The 26,640-nt window shown below is 53.8% G+C and overlaps 1 protein-coding gene across 1 annotated transcript in view; it reads right to left on the bottom strand.

Annotated features, from left to right (window-relative positions):
- The window catches only part of NEK6 (NIMA related kinase 6), an 85,547-nt gene extending 60,965 nt beyond the window's left edge, over nucleotides 1-24,582 (bottom strand). The window contains exon 1 of the mRNA XM_022578768.3: nucleotides 24,447-24,582. The gene's annotated coding sequence lies outside the window, so the exon portion shown is untranslated. The remainder of the gene's footprint in view (nucleotides 1-24,446) is intronic.
- Nucleotides 24,583-26,640: the final 2,058 nt, after the last annotated feature.

Raw genomic sequence — 26,640 nt, 5'->3', positions numbered from 1 at the left:
CTCCGTGCAGCCCGCCTGTGGAGGCGGGGGTGTTTCCTCATAATAGGAAGCTGCTCTGAGCAGGGGAGCAGGGGGAGGCCACTCCCGGCGGAAGGCACAGCCTGTGCAAAGGCCTGGAGGCTAGGCGAGCCCGGCATCAGCTGCGGGACAGAGGCGCTAAGGACAGCAGTGGCCTCAGGTCTGCAGAGGGGAGGGACCGAACATCTGCACACAGAGCTGGTAAGGGGTGCAAAGCTAGGGCCGGAACTCGGGTTTCCAGACCCCCCTTCCAGGGCTCTTTTGCACACTCTGCCTCCTGTGGTACCAAACCTAGGTATGATTTTACCCAATGGGTTATGTGATGAATTAAAGCCCCAGTCACAGTTTAGCAGCATCCAGCCTCCACCTCTGCTACGTGCACACTGACCTCCCCACCGCTTCCCTGGTCATCCCAGGTAACTGTCCGCGGACAGGAGGAAGGAAATGCCTACAGAGTCTCCCTCTCAAGAGACCCTGCTGGGGCCCTATCTCAGGAGGGCCATAAAGTTTACATTCTGGGCTCCAAGACACTCTCCTATTTGGTATTTATTGAGCATCCAATGTGTGCCAGCCTCCGTGCTAGGCACCGGAAGGATTCATAAAAGGTGGTTACAACCTCTAACTCACTCAGCCATCCCCTAATCCTGAGATGGGCAGAAATCCCTACTCCTATCACCCGGGAGAGGAGATGTGAGGCTCAGAGAGGCCTGGGACTTCCTTGCTCAAGATCACTGGGCCAAGACGGGTCGGGCTGGGATGCTCCCCCGGAAACGTCTGGTTACAAGGCCTTTGCCAAAAGAGATAAGCGTCCCTGGGGAAATAGAAGAGCCTGGATCCCTCCTTCCTGCCCTGCAGGCTGCCCTTTACCCGCAAAGCAGGCAGAGGCTGCACTGGCAGGCGCCACCCACAAGGGCGGGGCACTGTCATTATGGGGAGGGGCCCCTCTCCCAGCTCAGGGAGCACAGCCAGGGTTGGCGGCTCATGCAGGGAGAGGAGAGGCTCTCGGCTCTAAGCTGCCCGGGCCGGTGCCACCGAAGGACTAAGTGCTTGTGGCCAGTGAGGCTAGGACGCAGAGCACGGACACTGGGGTCAGCAACCCCCTGGTCAGGTCACCTCCCGAGTCTCTGAGTCTATTCAGCGGGGGTGACACGACCCAGCCCTGGCTATGGTGACAGCTCTCCCTCCCTGGACCGGAGTCCCTGTGCGCCATCCGTCTCCTCTGTGGGAATGTTGGTGGGGCCCCTGGGTACCCTAGTTAACCCAACCCAAATGGCTGCAGACACTCCAAAGTACTAAGGCTCAGCTACGCCCTATCCAGACAGGGTTGCCTCCTCACCCCTCCTGTACCAGGTCGAACAGCATCCCTACAAAACTCACGTCTACCTGGAACCCGGAAATGCGGCCTTAACTGGAAATAAGGTCTTTGCAGATGGAATCAAATTAAGATAAGGTCACACAAGATTAGGGTGGCCCTAATCCAATGGCTGGCATCTTTAAAAGCAAAGGGAAACGTGAACTCAGAGATGCACAGGGCGAAGGCCATGTGACAACAGAGACAGAGATTGCAGCGATGTGTCTACAAGCCAGGGAACGCCAAGGACTGCTGGTAACCACCAGAAGCCAGGAGTGAGGCATGGAACAGACTTGCCCTCAGAGCCTCCAGAAGGAACCAACCCTGCCAACACCTTGAATTTGGACTTCTGGCCTCCAGGACTGTGAGAGGATAAATTTCTGTTGTTTTAACCCACCCTGTTTGTGCTGATTTGTTATGGCAGCCCTAGAAAACGAATACACTCCCCACCCCGGCCCACCAACCCCAGCACAGCTGGCTTTCACGTGCAGCCGCAGTTTCCCAGGTTCTCCAGGCACTGCAGACTTATCGAAGAGTCCCTCAGCCTCAACTTCTGTTTTGGGTGCTGCAGAGGAAGTAAATCAGTGGTTCCCAGGTCTGGGGATTTCACAGGCCTGTAAAGCGTTCCCCAAATTCTGAAGACAAACATAAGGTTGCCAACGTTTTCTGACATCTAAATAAAATTTCTATCTGTGATCACCATCCTGCGTAAAAGAAGGACACCCGACATAAGAAAGTAGCTGATGCCAGGCCTGTCCTTACGTTTTCTCATGTCACCATGGGTCAGCGAGAATGTCACACAGTTTGGGAACCAAACTCCAGCCGCTGTGCCCTGCTGGGTGACTTTTTTCAATCCTCGCCGAGGAGAAGGGAGGCTAGCCTCCTCCACTCTCCTCTGAGTACAAAAAGGAGGTTTTCTCCATCTCAGAAACTTGGCAAGTATATCCCAGTTAACCTGTGGGTAACTCCAGTTAATCCCCTCTGAGGACTGGGTGATCTCCCAGCCCGAGGGAGGCGTTCCAGGCCAGTCAATGAGGGAGGATCAAGAGGAAAAGAAAATAAAAAGTTAAAGGAGGAGGGAGAGGGCGAGAGAAGCACTGACCCTTCTTGTGAAAAGAAAATCAAATTGTGAAATTATGCAACAAGCAGACATCACGGTCCGCATGACTCCAGCCCTCTTCAAAGACACCTCGTAAACCCACGCCCAGCCTTGGAGGGAGAGGCCAGATGCCTGGCGCTGTGGGGAGGAGCTTTCGAAACATCTGGCCCCGGCGGCCTGATGACCCAATGGAAGCCAGTCACCCTGTGCTCCGTGACCGCTGAACCCACGTCTGCCTCGTGGTGGCCAGAGGTGTGCCAGCAGAGCCGCTGGGGATAAAAAGCCGTCTGAGTTCAAGGAATGTTTCTTTTCCAGTAACTCAAGAGCTCTAATCCCATCTCAGAGATGCCCCCCAACACTGGGGAAACTCTGGCCTGGCCGTGCCGGGGTGGCCTCGCCGGGACAGTCTCAAGAACCTCAGATGATAAGGCCGGATGCCCTCGCCTTCCAGGGCTGGAGTCCATCTCTCCCTCCCTCCCCTTCTGCACGCCCAGGCCAGGGGCAGGGTGGGCCCCAGTTCTCAGGAAGCCAGGAAACACACTCTTTTCTGGGCTAAATGCCCAGATTCCTTGAGCAGTCATAGGACACGCTTTTTCTGAGCTGATCCAAAGCCACAGGCACGGACTGGAAGCTTCTTTGGGCGGCATGAACCTGCGGGGACCCAGGCACACCTGGAATTCCAGGCTGAAGGCCGGTCAGCGAGAGAGGCCCCAGCTGGCCCCGGATGGGCAGAGGCTCCATCCTGCCCCAGTGGGTGACTGAGGGCTCAGAGCTGTGCTCTTGTGGGCCTCTGTTTCCTTTCCAAGAAAACAAGGTTCCTTCATTCCGTCATCATTTGCCAGGCTTTTCTTGAGAGGCTCGCGGAACCAAGCACTGTCCGTGGCACAAGGCAGAGAGGGGCCTTGTCCCTCCAGAGGTGTGTCGTCAAGAGGTGGATCCAGATATGGCAGCAAACAGACACGGTCATTTCTGACACGATAAGTGCTACGAGGGAAATGCAGCTGAGGTGTGGGCCGGCGGGTACAAATAAGGCTTCACGGGGTCGCTGGGACAATGAAATCAGACGGTGCAGCAAATTGCTTAGCAAATAATCAGCACTCAGCAGATAAGTGGTGTCCTCCCTTCACCCCACTGCACAGGTGGGGCAACTGAAGCCAGGAAGAGAAGGGCTGCAGCAGGCTGTCTAAAGACTGGGGTGCTTTGGGGACCTTACTGCCCCACGTTTCCTGGGCAGCCAAGAGAGGCCCCACCGGCCCCACCTGACCCTGCTAGACTCCCTGCTCTTTCTTGGTGGGAAAGCCTCTGAGATAGCCCCAGGCTAGACCACTGAAAAAGTCTATCCTTCTAAATCATCACGCCCCCGGCCAGCCCACAAAAACCACCCGTTCTCCACCAGCAAGACTGTTCCAGCAGGTGAATGTCCTCCCTGAATTTAAATCTGGGGTCCTTCGCCTATTTGCTAGGAAATCTTGGCCAACTTTCATCACCTCTCTGAGCCTCACTTTTCATGATCTGAAAACGGGGAGCCCTCCCTAAAAAGCTTGCTTGACACGTTCAATAAGATCATGGAAGCAAAGTGCCCAGGGTGTGCCTGGCACACAGGAGGCCCACCTGCCCTGCCTCCACCTGCACCAAGGGAAGGGGGAGTGTGGACCTGGTCTGGGCAGCCGGGTCCAGCTCTAGGGGAGCTTGGCATCAGGAGGGAAACACTAAGTAGAGGGGCTGGCGCTCTAACCGGAGTGGAGGGTCAGACACGTGTGAAGAGCGGCCCCGCGCCTTCTTTGCTGGGTGTCTTGGCCACGACCCTCACCTCTCTGAGTCTCAGTCTCCCCGGCAGAAAAATGGGTTCTGGTGATGATGCAATGAGACCTCACCCAGGTATGTGAAGTCACCCAGACAGTATGTGGCACATCAGTCCACTCGCCCTCATTCATCCATTCTAAAATGTCTGGGCTGCATCCCAAGTGGGTGCTGGACCCTGTGGGGGGCCAGGGTGGGAGGGGTGCGGCCCAGCCCCTTGTTGGTGGGCAGACCCGTCTCCTCTAGAACCGCCCTGGCTCTGAGAGGGGGCACAAAGGGGGTCCTGGGTTAAGCGAGGCTCACCCTCTGTGGGAAACGATGACCGGACAGATCCTGGGAACAGCCGGCTCACCCCCTGGGTGCCACTGACCCCATAACACGGCCTCACACCAAACCTGACACTGTGAGCCCCTCGCTGCGTGCCACACATCAGCTGTAGGACAGGCCAATGACCGGGTAGGCCAGGGGAACCTCTGACCCCAGCCTGCTCCCTGCAACGCTCCGCAACAACGTGCCACAGACAAACATTAAAGCTCAGAGCTGCTCGTCTGAACAGCTTCCCCTCTGACTCCTCCAGACCAACCAACCAACCAATCAATCAATCAGTCGATAAGGCGAGAATCGGAATTCACTCATGGTGACGATACAATGGGCTCCCCAGGAAGCGAGTTAGAAAACCGGGGCTTTTGCAGATTAATGAGACTGCCTGGAAATCTGGGAAAATAAATGTATTCCTGGGGCGGACGCACTCCCATTAACTCCGGCTTCTCATCCCAAGAAGACAACACGCAGAAATTCAGATTTAGGGAAAGTAACACATCCCTGGCGCTTCTTTTCCCTTCGCAAAGCGGCTGCTGTGAGCTTTACGTATTTTATCATTTATTCACACACTGTCCCCAGCAAGTTGGTGGGCGCCGGCCTTGTTTTTCACAAGAAAGCTGTGAGAGAGGCTGGGGATGTGGAGGTGAGGGGCCTCCCGCCCCCCCCCGACACCCAGCTGACAACGGGCTGGGGCGGTGGGTGGGAGAAAGCCAAAGGTTCTTTTTTTTTTTTTTTTTTGCTGTACGCGGGCCTCTCACCGTTGTGGCCTCTCCCGTTGCGGAGCACAGGCTCCGGACGCGCAGGCTCAGCGGCCATGGTTCACGGGTCCAGCCGCTCCGCGGCATGTGGGATCTTCCCAGACCGGGGCACGAACCCGTATCCCCTGCATCGGCAGGCGGACTCTCAACCACTGCGCCACCAGGGAAGCCCCAAAGGTTCTTTTTGGGTGGAATTTCAGCCTCAGGCAGCTGAGAGGCTCTGGGGGAGCCCACAACGACAACCACACCAGCCTCCTGGGCTGAACACCCTCCATAACACCAAACTGTTTGCCACACACGCCACCAAAAACGCCATCCTGGCCACACCTCCCTCCCTTATCAACCTTCAAGGCTTCCAGGTAGTCGTGACTCTAGAGCACAGCATCCAAGGCCTCCTTCCTCCTGACCCCAATCCCAGCTGACACCGGTCATCCACCACATCAGCTCCACAGAGCCTCTTACTATTTCCTGCAACCCACTGCTTCACACCTCTGGCCCCTGCACATCCTGTGCCCTCCACCTAGCTCCCCCCTCCCCCCACCTGGCTAACCCTACTGATCCTCAGGTGCTTCCAGGGGAGACAGATCTGGGTTCAAATCCGTGCTGTGTGATCTTGGATAAGCCACTTCATGTCTCTGGGCCTTGAGTTTACTTATAAAATGAAGCCATGCAAAGGTGAAAACTAGATGATAGCACATGTAAACCCCTGATGGATGCTCTGTTAAAAAGGAAATAATAGCAGTAGGAGGAGGAGTTGTTTAAAAAAAGATAGCTGATAATTCTGTATAAATAATTCCATACTGTTAAGAGAAAAGAGCTGGCATTTGTGGAGGAGGCACCGGGCATGGGGCATGGAGCCTCCACCCCAGCCAGGCCTTTCCCCTCTCAACACACCCCAGCCACATGCAAGCCCCCTGCTCACAATGAGCCACTGGGGAGTCAACAGCCCCTTCAGTCTCTTGCAGGAATTCCTTGTTGCTTCCTGATTCTTCTTGTTCCCCCCTCACTCTTAGTCTGACCCTATGCGCCTTGGCCTCACTCCATCCCCACCCCCACCCCAATCCAGGCATCAAGTCAAAGGGCAAAGAGCTCATCACCCCTGCTTTACTAATGAGGACACTGAGACGGGCCCATAAGGACTCGCTCCCGGGGTCCTGAAGCAGTTTAAGCCACAGCGGAATATTCTTTCAACTTGCAGCCTCGACTTCGCCCCCTGACACAGGTGTCTCCAGGTAGGAGCCCAGACTGCTGACACTGGGCCGCTCCTCATCTCTGCTCCAGGCTGCCCATCTCTCCCCCACTCACCAGGCCAGGCCCCATCCCCTCTCATCCACCCTAACACCTGCAGCGCCCTCCCACATCACCACCACCAGCCTCCACACAGGCCACGCATGTGCTTCAGGGAGCCACTCCCCAACTCAAGACCCTTCCAAACGCCCATCGCCCATAGGATCAAACTCTGGATCATCATAGGATCACAGAATCATCACCCATAGGCTCAAACCCTGGATCATCATAGGATCGTAGGATCATCGCCCATAGAATCAAACCCTGGATCATCATAGGATCATAGGATCATCACCCATAGAATCAAACCCTGGATCACCACTGGATCACTGGATCATCACCCATAGGTGTAGCAGGCTCATAAGGTGTGTGAGTCATGATATTCCTCCCCTTGGAACAGGTTCTATCCCTCCAGCCAACCCATTTGCCCCCAACAGAGGCCTGGGCTTTGGACACAGTGTCTAAGTCTCTGAGTTTCAGCTGTCTCCATGATAACGACGCCTGAGGAGCAAACTGAGGGTGCATCACTCCTTCCCCCTCATCATTGTCACCAAGGCCTTCATGGGGCCAGGCCCTGCGCTGGGCCTTGGGATCACAGAGGAAAGTCGGCTTGTCCCAGCCCTGGAGAGGCTCCAAGTCCAGGGGACTGACCCATCAGTGGGCCCAAGGGATAGGGGCACGCCAAGAGGGTAAGCACAGGGGGCTGTGGGGCTCAAAGCAGAGTCCTAAGTAGTGTCCTGAGGTCAGAGGAGACTCCAGGAGGTGGTGAGGTTTGAGAAGCAAGGAGAAAGGCATTACAGCCCAAGAGAGCCTCGAGTTCAGCACAGCAGAGGGATGGGGCCCGTCTGGTGGAGAAGGGGTGCAGCTGGACTGGACATTTCTGAATGCCAATCTGCCCACCTATGGGCTCTGGGTTCCCTGATTGTTACCTCCTTGGCCACCCCTCACCACAGTCCCATGAGGAACTTCATTTCAAAGACGAAGAAACTGAGGCTTGGAAAGGTTATTTGTTCAAAGGCAGCCAGCAAATTAGTGACATGGAAGGGAGTGTCTTGGTTTAAATATGTGGGCACCTAAATCTCACCCCTAGAAGTTTAAATATGTATTTTCAAAAACATTCACTATAAGAGAATCCCAATTAACAGTTCTTTCAGAGATGGCAGAGCCTTCATCTATCCTTCCTTCCGGTATTTGTGGAATTCCCAGCGTGTGTCAGGCACACAGTCTCGCCCTCCCCAAGTTTACAATGTGATGAAGCACACAACTAACTCATAATGAGAACAATGACCCCTGGGGTCAGAGCTCAGGTTAAGAATTGTATTAACTTGAGTCTGGTCCCTCTCAGACCTCCTCTCTTCATTCTTGTGCACACAGCAGACATTGCTAATCAATCCCAAAGCCTTCTCAACATGCCCTCTCAGGCAGCCATTACCGATCTATCAGAACTGGCACTGGAGGTGACAATTATTGCCATCCCTGTTGCCAAGGGGCACACAGGACGTTAGGCAGAGTGAGTAAAGAAAGTCCCTCCCCACTTCCCTCCTCCATTCTCAGGGGCCCAGATGCCTGAACTCTCACCATCAGATAGTGTTCAGCACTGCCCTCAGCCAGCATCATTGTATAACAGCAAAGACCCCTAGATGCTGGCTCAGTCGTGTGGAATCAGGGGCTGAAGCAGGGCAGGCTGGTGATGGGCATCTGGACTTGGGAGTCCTCGCTCTGCTACTTCCTATCACCTCTTGGAGGGGCACTGCTATTCTCCAGAGGGCGGCCCAGGAAAACGAACAACCCCCAGAGCTACCACGTATGAAATATATGATCTGAAGCAAGTTTCTGGATTCTCTGAGCTTCTGTTTCATCTGAAAACAGAGCCAATGACACCCACTCCCCATGACATACCCAAAGCGGCTGGCACAGGGTCAGGCATATGTGAGGACCCCATAAATACTGGGTCCCCCTCCTTCCCCTCCTCTGAACTCAAGGTGTGAGTTCAGGGTGACAAGCCCTTTCCTTATGCGTTGGGGGTAGGAGCCATCCAGGTCCTGTCCACTCTCCTCCGAGAGGTGTCCCAGTGTGGCCTGCTGCCCCCTTCCTCCTTGGCCCAGTTTCTTAGGACCCAAGGACCCATCCATTTGTAAGAGTTTGGTTTCTCTCTCTCTTTTTTTTCTTTCCTTTCCCCTCTAAGCAGAACTGCTTGGCGGCTGCTCCTGCCTCTGTTCCCAAGGCAGTTCCTAAGGGCCCATGTTGTCCCGCAGAAGTGATGGCGGTAATTCCGTTAATGGGAAGCAAGACGAATGGTACCTGGTGCCCAAAGTGTACGAGGCGAGCCGGAATTGGAGGAAAGTGTTGCTGGAACACACCCTCCTTTGGGGCCTTATTAGGTCTTGAAAGAGCTGCCGCACTCTCTAAAACCTGCTTTTGCCAGCAGAAGCTTCATTTTACAAATATACAACAACACAAAAACCCGTAAATGGGAAGAAAACCCCGAAGATTACGCTCCCTTGCTGCAGCGAGGCGGCGAGCTGCCACTCAGAGCTGAAGTCTTTAGCCTCGACGACTCTGGGTTTAAATAAATGAGCCTGAACGCCAGCTCACCATTTTGTGAACACAGAACATGGATGTTTCTTTGCCGTTTAAGGACTGTTTGCCAATGGTGGCATGGGACAGCTTTGGGAACATTTTCTTTTAAAAGGCTTGTTTGTCCCAGATGCCATAAAGCCCTATGGCCCTTTCATCAGTCCCAGGAGGAATCCCTGACACAGCTCTCTTCCCCCAAGTCACACCCCCAGGCCCTCATAACACACCATCGTCTCTCCCGGCTTCTCCTGCCCTGAGAATCAGTGGCATCTCAAAAGCAACTTCACTGCAGAAGGGGCGTCCGTTTCCACAATGACCCAAAGGGCTCACCCCTCCCCCCAGTTGGGGGTCAAGCTGCTGAACTGTTTTGGGGGCTTCAGTGTGTCCAAATGCAAAATGCGGGTGGAGGCCAAAGCTGGGACGGACATAGCCAAGGCAAATGACAGGCAGAGCAAGTGGACATGAAGTCAGGCTGCCCGGGGCTGTGTGACCTTGGCAAGCCGTGGAACTCCTCTGGGCCCTGGCCTCCTCATCCGTAACACAGGGCTAACCCCACCCACCTCCCAGCCCTGGAGCAAGGAGTAAATGCAATCCCAGCCCACTGGGCAATGGTCACTTCCCAGGCCACTTTGAGCACTGATGGTCTTTCTGTTCTCAGCACGCCCTCCCATAGTACCCAGCATCACCCAGACACATAGTAGGCCATTCACACTAGAGCAGACTGGTTTAGGACATATGCTTTGAGAGCCAAAGGCCTGGGTTCAAATCCTGGCTCAGCCACAGTCCCACCATGTGCCCTTGGGCAAAGGACTCAGCCTCCCTTCCCTCGTCTGTAAAATGGGACTAATAGAACCTGCATCACACAGGGTCACTGAGGGGAATCAGTGCCATAATACATGGCCAGGGCCTGCCTGGGGTGGCCCCGGGGGCCAGCAGCCCTGAGAGGGAGTGGTTGAGAGTCCTGGGGGAGCCTGAGAAAAACTCCTACCTCCTAACTGGGAAAACCACTTTCTCAAAGACACTGGAGGCAAAGCAACCCAACGAGGCCATCTCGGGCCCCCTGGGAGACCCGGAACCTTGAACAACAGGCAGCATGTTAAATCCCCAACAACAACCTTCCCAGGGTGTTAAGAGACTTCGGAGAGCCTCACCCCATGAAGCAGACTGGGGACACCAAGCCCCCCACATCACAGCCCCTGGTCATCTGTCTCTAACACCTGGACCAGGGACGCTGAACCTACTTTCCCCATTTCTTGTTTCCGGTTGGTCTCCCCGCAGGAGCGCCAGCTCCATTTTGTCTCTTTTGTTCATTATGCGTCTTAGGACAGTGCCTGGATCTGTGGGATCAGTGAACGACCAAGCAAAGCAAGGAAGGGATGAACTCCCTGGGGAGGGCGGTCCTGGGCTGAGTGATTTCCAGCGTGTCCCAGCATGGAGAGGTGTTCCTGAGTGTCACAGGTGCCACCATGCTGCAGTCCTCGCCCCACAGTGCCATGAATTATCAATACGATAACAGCCGCCAACTGCTGAATGCCTGTTATGTACACGCTCACCTCACTGGATCATGAAAACTCCCCCAGAGACAGGAACTGAAATTACCCCTTGCTTTGCAGTGAGAAAACTGAGGCCCCAGTGCAAAGTGACAAGCCAAGGAGACACGGTGAGCAAGAGGCAGAAGTGTGACTTGCATCCAGGTGTGTCTGACCCACCATCGCCCTCCTTCCTCTCTGATCCGAAGAGTAGCCCCAGGGCTGGCTGGATCTTGGAGGAGGAAAGCTGGAGTTGGAGCCTCGGGACCGCTCCCTGCCAAGAAGGGAGGCTGCGGTCCAGCTCCCTTCCCGTTCCACGCACACGCGGCGGTGGGGGCAGTGGCTCAGCCGGGCAGTGACCCCAGCCATCCAGCCACACCTGGGAGTCTTCGAAGAGCAGTGGCTTTGGGGATCACCCGGGCCTGGGTTCAAACCTCAGTTTTCCAACCATGTGGCTTATGGCTTTGGACCGATGGCTTCTTTCTCTGAATTTCAGGTATCCTCATCTGGAAAATGGGGTCAGCCTAAAATTGTTGCAAGGGTTAACTAAGGGAACACAGATAAAGCACTTGGTCAGATCGCTGGTGCACAGTAGGTACTAAATAATAAGCATTAGTGAACTTTCCCAAGGCTCCCTCATTCATCGTTTTGGGAATGGCCAGACATGTACATCCTGCGGCTGCCTGGCTCCCCAGTTCCAGGGCTGGGAACAGCGTGGGTGGCTGGTGGAATCCGAGTGCCCAGCCCTCTCTGATCTCCAGGGCGCCACCTGCTTGGCGTTGTTCCCGAGGAAACAGGTCAGCAACCTTATCATTCGATTTCTGACCCTTGTCACTCAGGAAGTCAGAGGCGATGGGTTTGTCAACACAATAACATCTGGCAACAACGTAAGGGATTAAAGCAGGGAGGGCATTTCCAAGGAGGCCCATGATCACGGTGTGTCCTTTGCACGAGACACCCAGGGTGAGGAGGGAGGCCAGCGGGCCACCTGATAGCGGTCACGTTCCGGGCCAGCGGTCTGTAGACGGTACCTCACAGCAGAACTTTCCCTTCCAATAAGACTGGCCTCAACCACATGTCGAGACCTGATACCGGGACCTTGCTCTTTTTGAAGGGCTGTAGTTCTCCCAGCAGGGGCAGCTTCACGGGCAAGTGATCAGAATCGGCACATGTGGCCCTGTCCTCAGGAGGGAGCCCCTCGCTTGGAGTTTCATGCTCTGTGTGCACTCTCTCGAAAGTCTTCACCTTATCTTTGAACTTGTGTTTTCTAAGCGAAGTTGGTGGAACAATGGTGCATATGCTGGGGGTGTGAAGTCTCAGCTCACGGGTGGTCCTGCCTTGCCCAGGGTGGGTCTCAGCTGCCCACCTCCCTGCCCCCAGCAACCTCTGCTGTTCTCCACCCTTGGCAAGGGCCTGGCTGCAGACATGGCGAGGGCTGGGGTCAGGTGTGCCTGCCCACCGAGCCACAGGGTGGAGCCGTGGGCACCTGCGAGGGTCTGTACTCACCCTGTGAGTGTCCCTGTGCCCAAGGGATCATGGGCACAATAACAAATTAAAAACATCACGACAGGTGGGGAGAGAGACTGTGAAAGGAAGGAAGAAGATTTCTGCCTGCTTTTTGAACAGGGGACCTACATTTTCATTTTGTACTGGGCCCCCCAAATTACGTGGCTGGCCCTGCCTTCCATTTATTTATTGATCCTTGGGGACACCCCTGCACCTCTGCAGAGCTAGAGGACACCCGCTCTCGGGTCTGAGGCCATCACTGCCTAAGAAGCGTCTCAGAACAAGGCCCCCCCCCACCCCCTACCCACCCTGCCTGCCAGGCTTGTTCTTTGAACCCCTATCATTGGTCACTTATTGCTGTCTTGTGGGCCAGGCCTGGTTTTCCGGTGCCGGGGATGTGACGGTAAACCAGATCACAGAGCACTGACGGAAACAGGCAGGAACGTTGGTAGCATAGTCAGGCGGTCCCGCAGAGCAGCAGGGGGGGCGAGGTGGGAAGAGCTGGCACGTGCAGGCTGCCTCTCGAAAGCAGGGACGTGGGGGTCGGCTCTGGGAGACGGGCAGGAGCTCCTCCATCAGTAAGGTGGGGCCACCCTGACTCACCTCCCGGGGCTGTCGGAGACTGAAGGGGCTATCGTGCCTGAGGGGTGTCTCCAGCCGGCCGGGGCAGGCACGGCAGAGAGAGGGGACGGCACAGGCACAGGGCACTAACGCAGGGCAGTCAGCAGCGGACTCCCCAAATGACTGCAAAGCCAACAATGAAAAAAAATCGGAGGCGCAGCACCGCCATATCCTGAGCCCCTACCACATGCCAGGCACCTGGCTAAGGTAGCTTGATCTCACCATCGGCCCCCTCCTGGGGTAGATATTTATTCCTGTGGTTTCTATTCCCACTTGACATTTTACAAACATCACCTTACTTTCTGTGGTTTAAAAAGTCCAGTTGGTACCGAGCACGGGGTCAACCATGCTTTTCTGATATGACTCGTCACGGATAGAGAAGAATTCACACTGACTAAGAGCTCAGACTGCACAGTTGGGCCGACCTGGGTGTGATCTTGGACCACCCCCCAGCTGTGGGTTCTGGGGCAGATCAGACCTGCCCTGGGCCTCAGTTTCCCATTTGTAACTTGGGGTTAACAAGAGTCCCATCCTGGAGGGGTTGCTGTGATGAGTAAGTGAGGTGACGTCAGTGAAGGATGCAGCACACAGCCAGTGCTTGACAAACGTCAGCCAGTGCTTACTGCCGTGAAACCCCAAAACATCCAATGAGAAACCCGAGCATCGCGTGGCGCTTCCCGGGACCGTGCGAGTCTGCTCCCTCCTTCCTAGCGTCTGCCACAACTCTGCTCCGAGACTGCTCTCTCCCCCCATTGTCACGTCACATCAGTCCATAAATATTTAAACAACATGTCATCAGATTATTATAACATATGATCTATAGCACTGATGTGCTGCAGTTCTGCGCGTTTGGGCTTCGTTTTTGGAATATCGAGACATAAAATATTTATATATTTAGCCAACCACGAGATCTCACATTCTGTCTCAAAATGCTGGGTGGTGGCAAGACGCTGAACTGAGAGGCAACGTGTGAAGGGGATGCCTTGTTCTCATGTCGGTTCCTGGGGCATCTGGATTGTTTCTGGTTCATTCTGGGGACGTCATTGTGTGGCCCGTGAACGGTGGCTGGCCGGGTTTATCGCAGCAAGCAGAGGGCCGGGACTAAAAAAACCCCGTAAGACGGGGCAACAGTTCAAATCACTTGGGCTCTGTCATTTTCCTTTCTGTATCGCCATAGATCTGCGCATAGTAGGTGCTCTTAAACGTCTACTGGAAAACAAGTTAATTCACCTGCAGCCCACAGCACCACCCAATGGGCTGGCGTCCAGCAGGGATTCAGTCACATTTGCTCCCCTGTTTCATTCCATCCCCACTGCCCAGCACCAGGCCTGGCCCGGAGTGGGATCCAGTGAATGTTGCTGGATGAACGGCAATTGAAGGAATAAACGCGTGACCAGATAAATCACTTAATTAGCTAATAAATGAATGCGGGATAATGACTCTGGTCATGTCTGCTGGTCGGAATTATACTGTGTAAGACCCTCCTCCAGAGAAACAAAGGCTCTCCAGTAACCCGTAGTGGGTAGGCAAAGGGGTTTTCCTGGGTAATTAAATATCTCGATTGCTAACATTAGCACATCACAGTGACCATATGTCCTGGAATTTTCAGTACAATGCAATTTCAAAGATGCCACCCCCTAAGCCATTCGAGCATCCAGGAACTTCTCACACACCAGCGACGAAACAGCTTCTTCCAAAACTGCCTCTCCTGTCCCCAAATGTCACTAAAATGCTTTTACAGACCACTGCTGTTTTGGGTGTTTGGAAACAGTGGTCATCATGTGTCCAACCTAGAGATGATCGACATCTGACGTCCTGGGAGGTCACAAAAGTATTCGCAAATTAAAGTTATTAGCTTGGAGTAAAAGTATTTTCTTTGTGTGTTCCCCAAATGCCATGCTGTCGCCATCAAGAGCTGGCATGCCCCACCTTTGTCCCCCGCCTCTGCATAAAAATCCAGTCTTCATTTCCTCTTGGGTTGGCTGAGGCTGGCATTTAAAACAAACACAAAAGGCCACTAAAATTCCTGAGGGAGACGAACAAAGGAAATGCACACGCACTGAGTCAGGCACGCCAAGTCCATGCTTGAGATCCTGGTGTAACTAAATCCGGCTGGACTTGGCTGGACCTGCCAGATGCATGGGGTGGGCTCCCTGTCTGTCTGCCATGTGCTGCCCAGTGGTCCTGCCACCTGGGCACCCACACTGGTGGTCCACCAAGGCCACACCAGCTAGGGAATCGTTTCCTCTTTCAACCCAGGATTCCCTGTTTTCTGGGCTGGGGCAGAATCTGGGCTCTTGTTCATTTGCTGCCTAGCAAATGTCTGTCCCCAGAGATGGCGTGGGAGACTTAACCCCTTCCCCTTCCCTGAGCAACCCCCCCAAAGATATGCCCTCTAAAAAATAAGCGTGGTTTACAGACAATGCAGCTTTAAGACATGGCACCCACCAAATCCTACCCAAAGCCCCTCCTCTACAGACTTCAGGAGGCACCTCTGCAGAAAAGGGGCAAAGGAGGGAGACCCCTGTAACTCTGGGAGGTAACCTCCGTGTTTAGGTTCCTCCTACTTGGAATAATCCAAGGACAAGTCTTTCTCTCAGAAAACTTCTCTGCACAGGGGAGGGTCCGTCGGGCACAACTCAGCCTTTTGCTGGCCACTGGGAGGAATGAAGAGGGGGTGCTTGCAGCCAGTCGAGTTTGCCACCAGCTTCAGTAAGTCCATAGAAACATTCTTCAAGGATCCTGTCACTTACCCACTTAAAACTTTCCATTCATTCAACAACTATTAATTGAGCACCTGTGTGCCAGGCACGGTACTGGACGCTGAGGTATAGCTGTGGTCCACAGACCAACTCTTACCCTCATGGAGCTCACATTCCAGTCTGGGAGGCAGATAACAAACACACGACATCAGGGATGGATAAGGGCCCTGAAGAAAAATAAAGCTGGGCCAGGGAATGGGGAGTGAAGGACGTGGGATTAATTTTGACAGAGTGGGGATGGTGGGGTCTCTTTGGAGAAGTGACTTTTGCAGTGTCCCTGTGAAGGCTAGGAACAAGTCATGGGAAGATTAGGAGGAAAAGGATTTCGGGGAACAGCAAGTACAAAGGCCCTGAGGTGGGAGTACGCTTGGCATGTTTGAGGAAAGGTAAGGAGGCTGGGGCGGAGTGAGTGAGGGGGAGACTGCTGAAAAGTAAGGCTGCAGAAGTAGCAGGGGCCCCACTGCTCTTGCAATAAAGACCAAAGCTCACAGATCCTGGGGGGCCTTGGCAGCCTCCTCTCCCACTATTTGCCCCCTTGGTTCATACTTTTCCTCCCAGCTGCCTAGGAGGCCCTCGGCCTGGCCTGGCCGCCAACGACAGCCCACACAACGGGCACTTCCAGAGGGCAGCCTTCAGACCAGACCCCAGGACACAGGTTTCTCACAACCCTAAGGCTTATGGTGATTAGCACCATATAGCCTGGATTCTTTATGTCTGTTTCTCTGTCCATTAAATGGGCATAATGGTACCTGTGTCACAGAACTGCAGGAGGATGAAGTGAGTTAATCCATGTAAAGGGTTAGAACAGAATGTAACATGTGGTGAGTGCCTGGTACAAAGGCTCTATTGAAGGGTCCAAAGGCTGAGAAAGTGGTAGGAAGTTCCTGGCTTCGCACTGCTTGGGGTCTGCCTACAGCGCAGGACCGCAGTCTGGCTCCCAGCTTCCCATCCCACGGCCCCACCTACCCACTCACGCTGTGGGCTACCTGCCCTTCACTCCAGCCTTCTCAGGCCTCCAGGCCTCCAGCACCTTGCCTGGCAAATCTCATGTCTCCCTCAAGGCTGGGGAGTCCCTCCCTCCTGGAAGCCCTCCCACTTCCCCAGAGAGTGAATCCCAAAGGGTGCCTGCTGCAAACTGTTCACAAGCACCTACAACGGGGTCATGACACAACTTCTGCAGCTACAGGTGGTGGGTGGGACCATTAGAGGGTCTCTGTGCCAGCTCCCAGCATAATGCCTGACTCAGAATGTCAGGACGTATTTCTTGAGTGAATGAGCGGACAGATGACCACATAGCAGCCAGCAAGGGCATATCTGGTTAACAAAATGGAGTCCACTTAAGTAACCCAAACAACAGTGAATGGTCTGTGTTTCCGCACTGAACTGTTCACCCACATTCTGGGCCCAGGTGCCACGAACCCAAGCCTTGGCCTGAAAGTTGGGAGAACGATCTGATTTCAGCCACAGAACAGCCACAGCCTGCGTGGGAGACCTTAGGCTGGTCACAATCTTTCTGTGGGCCTCATTCTTCCTATCTGTAAAATGGGAGGCTTCTAAGCTTTTATTTTTAAGCATCAGAAACTTTTCTTTTTTTTTAATTTCTTTTTTATTTTTGGCTGTGTTGGGTCTTCCTTGCTGTGCGCGGACTTTCTCTAGTTGCGGTGAGCGGGGGCTACTCTTTGCTGTGGTGCACGGGCTTCTCATTGCAGTGGCTTCTCTTGTTGAGGAGCACGGGCTCTACACGCGCTGGCTTCAGTAGTTGTGGCTCGTGGGCTCTAGAGCGCAGGCTCAGTAGTTGTGGAGCACGGGCTTAGTTGCTCCGCGGCATGTGGGATCTTCCTGGACCAGGGCTCGAACGTGTGTCTGCTGCATTGGCAGGCGGGTTCCTAACCAGTGCGCCACCAGGGAAGCCCAGAAACTTTTCTTATAAAAATTTTTTTTCCAAATAAAATTAACCATTTTAAAGTAAAAATTAAGGGGCATTTAGTACATTCCCAATGTTGTGGAACCACAACCTCTACGTGGTTCCAAAACATTTCCATCATCCCAGAAGGAAACCCTGTACCCGTTAAGCAGTGTCTCCCCATTCTCCCCTCCCCCACACCCCCGATAACCACCAATCTCCTTTCTGTCTCTAAGGATTTATAGATTCTGAACATTTCGTATAAGAACCTTTCTTAAAATGACACCTGAGCAAAACCTCCTTATATAAAACAGGAAGGAGGAGAAGGGCCGAGGCTGAAGACGGTAGGTTTATCTCTTACCCTCCCCCTTCGGGGAGCTGACATCCCCCATCCTTAGTGGCCTTTCAGGGAAGGCTCTGATCCCAGACCCTTTCTTTTCAGAGTTCTAATCCTAAACTTGGGTTTCTAAGGCAAATCACCCCAAACGGTGCCCGAGAATCAAGGGCCTTGAGCCTGGCGTTACTGGCCCACTTGCCAGATGAGGAAGTAGAGGCTGGGCCCACATGAAGCCCTAGCCTGAGCTGACTGCTGGGGAGGTGCTGGATTCAAAGATCTCCAGAGCCCGCTGATGCTCTCCCCTCACCACACACACCAAGGTGGGGTCTCAGATGTGAAGAGCTGGCCAAAAGCCCACAGAAGCTACCTCACAAGGGCAGCCAGTCCCGGGGGACAAAGGTCACTCCTCTCCCTCGGGGAAGACAAGCCAGCCTGATGGAGCCCCAGTAGCTTAGGGGGCGCCAAACACGCACAGTCTCCCTCAGCCCTCGCTGTGCAGACTCTCTGTGACGACCCTGTTGGTGGAGAGGGCCACCTGCTCACTTCCAACCAAGAACTGCCTGCCCCCGGCCCAGGTCTGCGACAGCCGCTCCATCAGCACAGGCCTCTGATGGGGCCAGTGCTGTGTAAATAATTAACAAAACATCTGCCTTGCTTAATAACACATCGTGGCTGACACAGCTCTCGGGGCCTCCCAAGACCCTTCAACTCCAAGACGACGCACCAAAAACGTATAAGGCTCACTTTCCTCTCCCTGGGGCTGGCGGGGGGGGGCAGGGTAGACAGGAAAGCAAAATACTGATTTCTAAACATTTCCCTGAGATGCCCAGGGCTACCCTGACATTTAAATCTTGACTCTTGGGACTTCCCTGGTGGCGCAGTGGTTAAGAATCGGCCTGCCAATGAGGGACACGGGTTCGAGCCCTGGTCTGGAAAGATCCCACATGCCGCGGAGCCACCAAGCCCGTGCGCCACGACTACTGAGCCTGCGTGCCACAACTACTGAAGCCCGCGCGCCTAGAGCCCGTGCTCCACAATGAAGAGTAGCTCCCGCTTGCTGCAGCTAGAGAATGCCCGCGAGCAGCAATGAAGACCCAATGCAGGCAAAAACAAATAAATAAATATATTAAAAAAAAAAAAATCCTGCCTCTTTCCACTCTATTTTGAGGGTCATGGTCATTGAAAAGTGCTTCAGTGGCACCTACCTGGGGGGGCCCCTGACACCCCCTTTTAACCTTGCTTCGGGCCTCAAGATACAGGGGCACTGAAAATGCTGCTGACAAAGAGATGACCTTCCCAGCCCTGTGACCCTGGGCGTGTCCTCGGTAATTAAATAGTTCCTAGTCTCTCACCAAGCACCCACGTGCTGAGCATTTTGTATGCATTATTTTATTTAGTTCCTCCCTCGCACTTTATGAGGTCATAATACTGCTCCTGTCTTCTGAATGAGGAAACAGGCTCCCAGAGGTGAAGGACTTTTTCACAAGCGGCAGGTCTGGGCCTCGCACCTCACTCATTTGGATTGTGGGTGAGTGCCTTCCCCCTCTGGGCCTCAGTTTCCGTCCTGTAAAATGGGCGTGCAGCTCTTCTCTGGATGGCGAGCCTGCCGAATTCCTCACCTGCAGCTTGGACTGATCAGAGCTGAGGGTGGTTTGTATGGTAACTCCGTCCCTTTGCAGGTCTCTTCCCGACAATCCCCAATTTCAAAGACTTTGGGGACAATAAGGAACAAGAGAGGGCAGGCCTTGGGGAAAGGGGTTGAGTACAAATTCCACCTCCACTGCCCACTTGCTGTGAGAACGGGTCTGAGGGACTAAACCCCGTGGCCTCAACTACAACTCAGGGACCTCGGAACATTCTCCTTAAACAGCTCTCGGCTCTCCATTCACTAGGATCAAGCACTGCCCCCTCCCCCAGCCTAATTTTGAAGTGTGAGGGTTAAACAACTCCGGGAAACACAGGCCCTGCAGGCTCTCAGTGGCAGCCTCCCTCCCCCTTCCCTTGTCGGAATTCCTTCACACTCTATGGAATTCTTACATAAAGCCCCTTTTTCTTTTCTGTGAGGTCACCATCATGCAGATGTCTAAGAGAAAGAAAGACTGGCTCCACATGGATCAGGGCCGTTGGAACTGAATGCGTTTCAGATCCCAGCTGGCCACCTTTCAATTCTGTAGGCCCCTCATTCAGCCCCCCTCAGCCCCCAAAACAGAGCCAGCTACACTGTTGAGTCGGGTTTGGGGTGCAGTGATCCTGCTGGTAGATGCCGAGAAGGCCTGGCTAGAAGACCCGGCCTTTGCCACCAGACCACCCGAGAAGTTGTCTGTGGAAAAATCCAGAATTGGAGACAACGGCAGAGGTTATGTATGAGGGTTTGTTTCCACACAAGTAAGTCTTGTTAGAGGGACAGATGTCAAAACGCTAGATCACTCTCCAAGTTCAAGTTCCCGAATTAAACGTCACAGGAAATTACACCACCAACTGATTTGCCCCAATGTCAGCTCCTGCCTGAGGAGGCCGTTGGTCTATTTCAGTTTGGGCCAAAGGAAGGGGCTGTGTGCATGCCACCCAGCTCAGATAGGGATGGATGAAGCCACTGGCCTGCTTTTTTTCTCTTTAACATTTTCCCAAAAGGCTATCTTGTCACTACCCAAGAATCAGAAGTGAGAAAATAGGCAACTACCAAAAGCCACCGAGGGTCTTTGGCCAAGCGTGGCCATCCTTCACCTTTCAAAGCAAATTCACAGACACCCAGGGGTGCTCAGACCACCCAGACAACCCCTCACTCCACAAGCACCCTTTCCCCAGAGCTCCAAGTTCTGACCACCATCTGAGGCGATGGCCAAGGAAAGGCCCATGGGCAAAACAGTTTCCTAAGAATGATGTCAGCAAAAAAAAAAAGAGAGAGAGAGAGATAAAAATGTAGAAACGAGGACTATTTTTACCTCCCCAAATCACAGGCCAGACGGGAGAGAAATCCATCAATGCCAGAAATGCGGCTGGGCCTTCGCACAAGATCTATTATTTCACACCTTAAATTAACGCATCTCAAAGCAATTTGCAAATGTTCATCAATTTGCAGAACATACTTGCAAGGGAGAGAAATACCTTTATCTTTTCAACACCAAAGGACGCTCGCAGGAGCACCCCACACCCAAAACCACACAGGTCTTCGCACACAACATTCCTTTTCAGTACAGTGTAGTATAAACCGTGATGTAAATGGAAATGAACAGGGAAGAGAGACAGGCACGGGACTGAAATGGTAAGGAAGTGACAAGAAGCCTACGTAGAAATGATGCTGTTGTCAGATATTCAGAACTGAGAGTCCGGGCCCGGGGAGGTAACTCGCCATCATCAGGGGTCAGGACGCCGGGCTCTTCCTGAGGGCAGTGTCCTAGGTTGCTTCCACCCCACACAAGCCTGGAGGTGCCAACCCGTATTCAATCTCGGAAGACTCACCAGGGCCCTCCACTCTCCACCCTCTACCTCCCTGGCTTGGTCTGACCCAAGAAGGAGAAGGGAATATTCTTCTCTTTTTGACAACTGTTTTTGACACTTCCCTTCTGAAACCAATTTTTGGCACTTTGAGAGGAAAGAAAAAATGTGAACTGTGGCCCTTTCTATCTGACAGCTCTGGCTCCTCTGCACCAGAGGGGCAAGTGTGGACGAGGAAGGATGGTAGTGCCTTCAGGAAGACCTCTCCCAGAAGTCTGGAGCCCAGCAAAGAACCCAGCGTGTCTTAATCCACAGCAGGACAAAGGCAGACAGACCTGGTTTAAAGTTAAGAACTTCAACTCTGGAATCAGAGATGTGGGTTTGGATCCTGACTTTGCCATTTGCCAGTTTATGACCCTGCCCAAGTTACTTAACTTCATCTTCCTGTCTGTTAAGATCAGGATAACAACCCCGAACATTCGCACTGTGCCAGACACATGGTACACAGCCACTGTGACCTTCCAGGTTCGGTGGAGAGACTATGGGCTCTGCTCAGTCAAGCCTGGGTTCAAATCCAAGATCAACCGTATATTATCATGTGATCTTCACCACATGATTTAATCTCTCTGTGCCCTGGTGCCCTCACCTGTAAAACGGGCATCATGATCGTTCCCATCTCATGATGTTGGTGAGTGGACTGAGTGAAATAAGGCAATTAAAGCTTTTAGTACCGTGCCTGGCACATGGAATACCCTCCATAAATGGTGGCCATTAGCCATGGTGCATAACTTTCATAAAATTGTGCACATTTCATCGCTGAGCCTCATTTTTCTCATCTGTAAAATGGAGATAATAACCCCTACCTCACAGTGAAAATTAACTAAGTGTATGTACGTTTAAAGCACTCAGCACCCAGTCTGTGCACCTTCAGAAGGCAAATCCTGGTGCAATGGAAAGAGGATGGGCTTGAAGTCAGGCAGGTGATAGGATTCTGCTGCCACCTCCTCTCTGTGGTCCCAGGACACTGCTCGAACTCTCTGAGCCTTAATTTCCTTGTGCGTATAAAACCAGAAGCCACGCTCCACAGCCTGACTTTTGGGAGGATTGTGGCGCCCAGAACAGTGCCCGGCACACAGTGGGTGCTCCATAAATGTGAATTCCCCTCCCCTGCTCCTTCCTTGCTTGAAGCCTCCAGAAGTGCCATCTGGCAAAGCCAGGAGCTCCGTTTCTTGAACCCTGAACGGCCCTCTACCCAGACCAACCTGGGCTGCTGCTTAAGTCGGAGACTTTATTTTGCGGAGGTAGAAACTACTTTTTAGTCATTTCCGAAGCAGACGGGACGGCAGAGGCTGACAAACCGCAGGGACCATTTTAAATCCTGGGCCTTTCTTCTGGGAAGTTAGGCAAGAACCTTCCCAAATGTTTGCCCGTGGGGCTCTCTGCCAGGGAGTGACTCATCCACAGCTCCCCACAGGCATATTTTATTTGGGGGTGGGGGATTGAGGGAGGGCCTGGCTTTGCTGGGGGAGGGGAGGCAGCATTTCCAGCACACCCAGAGGTGGGTTTGGGTTTTTTTTTTTTTTTTCATTTTTTAGGACAAAAAAGAAAAAGAATGTGGGTCTTTTTTGTTTCCTTCCAGGTTTTGTTTGCTAAAAGAAGACATCCAGAGTTCACTCAGTAAGCTGCTGCGTGGGGAACAGGCGCTTTCAGCTGGCTCTGCAGCCCTTTCAATGAAATTCTTCTTCCATTAACGCCACGGTTTTTAAAATGTCCCTCCAAGGTTCGCCTGCGCACACACTGAGCTCCTAAGACGACATGTTCCCCTCAGAAAGGCAAGCCAGATTTTGACAATCCAGAGGAACTAGGGAGCTCCAGAGACTCTAAAGTTTGCCTTAAAGCAATTAAGACTTTCAACTGCAGAGAGTTTCAACATTTATAAAGCACACCAAAAACTGTCAGTTAAAACATCAAGGACAGACGTCGGAAGACAGTGTCCAAAGCCTGCTGTGATCAATTTGTTACCGTCTTGGGGGCTCACACTTGGAGCCCAGGCTCGATACAAATAAATCAGATGAATATCTATCTACTTAGTAAGGCAGGCAGAGAGACACCCCCAGATACACAGACAAGTGTCCCTGGACCCCTGGTCTCCCCAGGGTCAGCCCCACCCTGGGCCTGGAGAAAGGGTTAAAATTCACCAGGGCCAGAGAGGGGCAAGAACAAAGCCAGGGGACCCAGAAGAGTTTTTGGGAAAACTGAATACAGGTCCTCCAGTGCCAGGCCAAGAGGCTCCACCAGGCCCAGCGCAGCCCCAGCTCAGCCTGGAGCCCCTTGGAGGGTCCTGCCAGTGGTCCTGCCCAGGCCCGGCTGGGCTCTGCGATCTGACCTCTGGCCTCTCATTCACCAAAGAAAACCCAGCACCCATGGGGTGCCCACACCAGGCCTGCTTCTCTCCACGGGCTGCCCTGACATCCGGGCCAGCGGCGGGCACATCACGCAGTAGGCCTGGTGGGCGCAAAGGGGGGCCCTCAGCCTCCACAGCAAACATACTCGCATGCTCCTGTACACAAATTACACACTCACATCCACATATGTACACTTTTGCCCTCAAGGGCTCATAAATACACACAAAAATCACTTGTGAACGCTCCCACGTGTGCGCGCGCACACATACACCCAGAATCCACACATTCTCGGTCACAAAAATGAGATCCCACATGAAGCGCCTGGCGCATAGTAAACACTCAATAAATGGCTAAGTGGGAGCCATGCCCGCTTGCCCCGCACTCACTCACACCAAACTCCACCACCCCACCACGCCGACGCTCCGAGGTGCACACGCACCAACTCGGCCACAGGCACGCGCGCACTCCTGCGAACACACCAGGAGGGACAGATGGACACGCCGCCCACGCACGCTCGGACGCACGGCCGGGGACACACTCAGACACGCACGCTCACGCGCGTCCCGACTTCCCGCATGCACACCCGCCCGCTGTCCCCCGCGGAGCCTCGGGCGCGTGCGCGGGCACGCGCGTCCCGCTCGGCCCGAGAGTGGGTGGCTGCCCCGCGGCCCGGCCTCCGCCCCTTCCCCGGCCCGCGCCGGCCCGATCCGGTCGGGCCCCGGCCCCAGGCCACTCACCGGCTCGCGGGCGGGCTCGGCTGCCGTAGGGAGGACCGGCGCACGGTCGGCGGGAGCGGTGGGTCCCACACGAGTTGGCGGCGCCGCAGCTGCACGCTCGTCCGCTGGGTTCCGCCGCCGCCTGCGCGGGCCCGCGCGCGCGCTCCCGCCCCTCCCCGCCGCGGGGCCGCGCCGCCCCCTGCGCTCGTGCGCGCTGCCGCCACGCAGGCTTGGGGGGCGCCCGGGCGGCGCCCTCACCGAGGCCGGATCCCCTCACTCTCCCAAGCCCACTTAGCCGAGGACCCCCTCCCCATTTCAAAGCTGGGGAAACTGAGGCCCAGATCACACAGCGAGTCAGGTCCAGCATCTCCCTTTCTTCTCGGGCTCTAGACACTTCGGGTCTGCAGTCAGTCAACCCCGTGGACCCCTCCCACGCATCTTTGCATACCCATCACCTAACTTTGCTCCTGTCACAACTCTGGAGATACTAAAATCGGTTAATCAACAAGCGCTTATTTTGCGCCTGCTGAATGCGGGCACTGAAGTAGGCTCCAAGGGTATCTCGCTGTGGTGAAGGCACTGCTCTCTGCCCTCGGAGGGCCAACGTCTCCTCATCTGGAGCTCCCCACTTCCTGTACACCCCAAGACCAGGAAGAATCAACGTGCAGAGGTTTCTGGAAGAAGTAAGACTCTGCTAATGAATGCTTAACACCCTCTCGAAGGAGACAGAGTCTGTATGGGGGCCCAAAGGCAGCAGCTCAGTTCCCTGCTTCACTTCCTAGGGGGACCCCACCCCCCAAAAGGGGATGCTCCTGGCCCAGACAGTTCCTGTTTCCACACTCGCTGCTTTTCCTCTACATGCAAAACTGTGCTGTGTCCCGCAGGAGGGCAGGAACCAGGGACTGACGCTGGCTGCCTGCCAGCTGTCCAGTTTGGTCACCGTGCTGGGCACAGGGGGATACCCACTGGGCCTGTTTGCCCAGTGAATGGACATGTCTCAGCTGGCTCAGATGTCTGACGATGATGACCCTAACTGAACACCCACTGTGTGCCAGGCTCACGGCTGCACACTCTGCCTGCCTGGTGCTGTTCAGTCCCACAGCCATTATTTGAAGGAGACTTTATGCTGCTTTCGTGCCCATTTTACAGATGGGGTAAATGAGGCCTAGAACTGAAGCTTAGAGAAACAAATTCTCTTGCCCAAAGTCACCCAGCTGGTAAGTGGTTGAGCTAGAAACTGGACCACGGATGATCTGATTCCTGTGCCTGTGTGCTTAATTTAGGGTGTGAACAGTAATGGTTCTGTGCTGCTGATACAAGGAGGGGCAGACGGGGCAGCAGCCCATCCAGAGGAGCCAGCCCTTCTACAAAGCCACAGGGATGAAATGGATCATTTTGCAAATTGGTTAGCCGTTAGTTGGGGATCTGATTACAGCCTCACCTCACATGATATACTTCACAATAAAGGCCAGATAGATTGAACAGTTAAATATAAACCATAAGCATTGCAGAAAACAAGAGGAAGTAATAGAAGTTCTGAGATTGTGTGGCAGTCTTACTGGTAGGTGAGTGATATTGACTATATTTGTGCAGGAAACATTCATTCATTCATTCATTCACTCGACACATACAGCACCTTCTATGGGTCAGATGCTATTCTAGGCACTGGGTTACAGTCATGAACAAAATACAGCCCAGACTCTCTTGGGGCTTCAATCTGGGGGTGGGAGGTGGGGGAAAAGAAAAGTATCTGGCATGGCAAGGAAAATAGGTTTGGTGGAGAAGATAAAGCAAGGAGTGGGGAGGAAAGCCCCCCAGGGCTGCTTTTTCATAGAGAGTGCTGGGAGAAGGCCTCTCTGATGAGGTGCCATTTGAACAGAGGGCTGTATGAGGGAGTGAGGGAAGAGGTCCTCTGTGTATAGGACAGGTTCATGCTCCAAGAACCATCCTAGTACGCTACAGAGCGAGAACCTGAAATTCCTCTTTGAAGGAAACTTTGGGAGCAGCACCAGACCACCGAGGAAAGCAGCGCTGGGACCCCCACGCATGTCTGTATAAGAATCTACCATTTGTAAAGCCTGTTCCCAGCCTCACAGAGCCCCTGTAACAGGTACTCCCAGTGTCCTCATTTGCCATTTAGGAAACTGAGGCTCAGAGAGGTCAAGAAGTGTGTCACAGGTCACACAGCCAACCACCATCAGCAGAGATGGGTCTG

The sequence above is a fragment of the Delphinapterus leucas genome, chromosome 6 (genome assembly GCF_059928025.1).
Source record: "Delphinapterus leucas isolate spDelLeu-1000000601 "Yukka" chromosome 6, BTC_Dleu_Yukka2, whole genome shotgun sequence".
In the NCBI taxonomy this organism is placed as follows: Eukaryota; Metazoa; Chordata; class Mammalia; order Artiodactyla; family Monodontidae; genus Delphinapterus; species Delphinapterus leucas.
The sequence above is the reverse complement of the archived record's forward strand: the minus strand, read 5'-3'. Positions and strand labels throughout refer to the sequence as shown.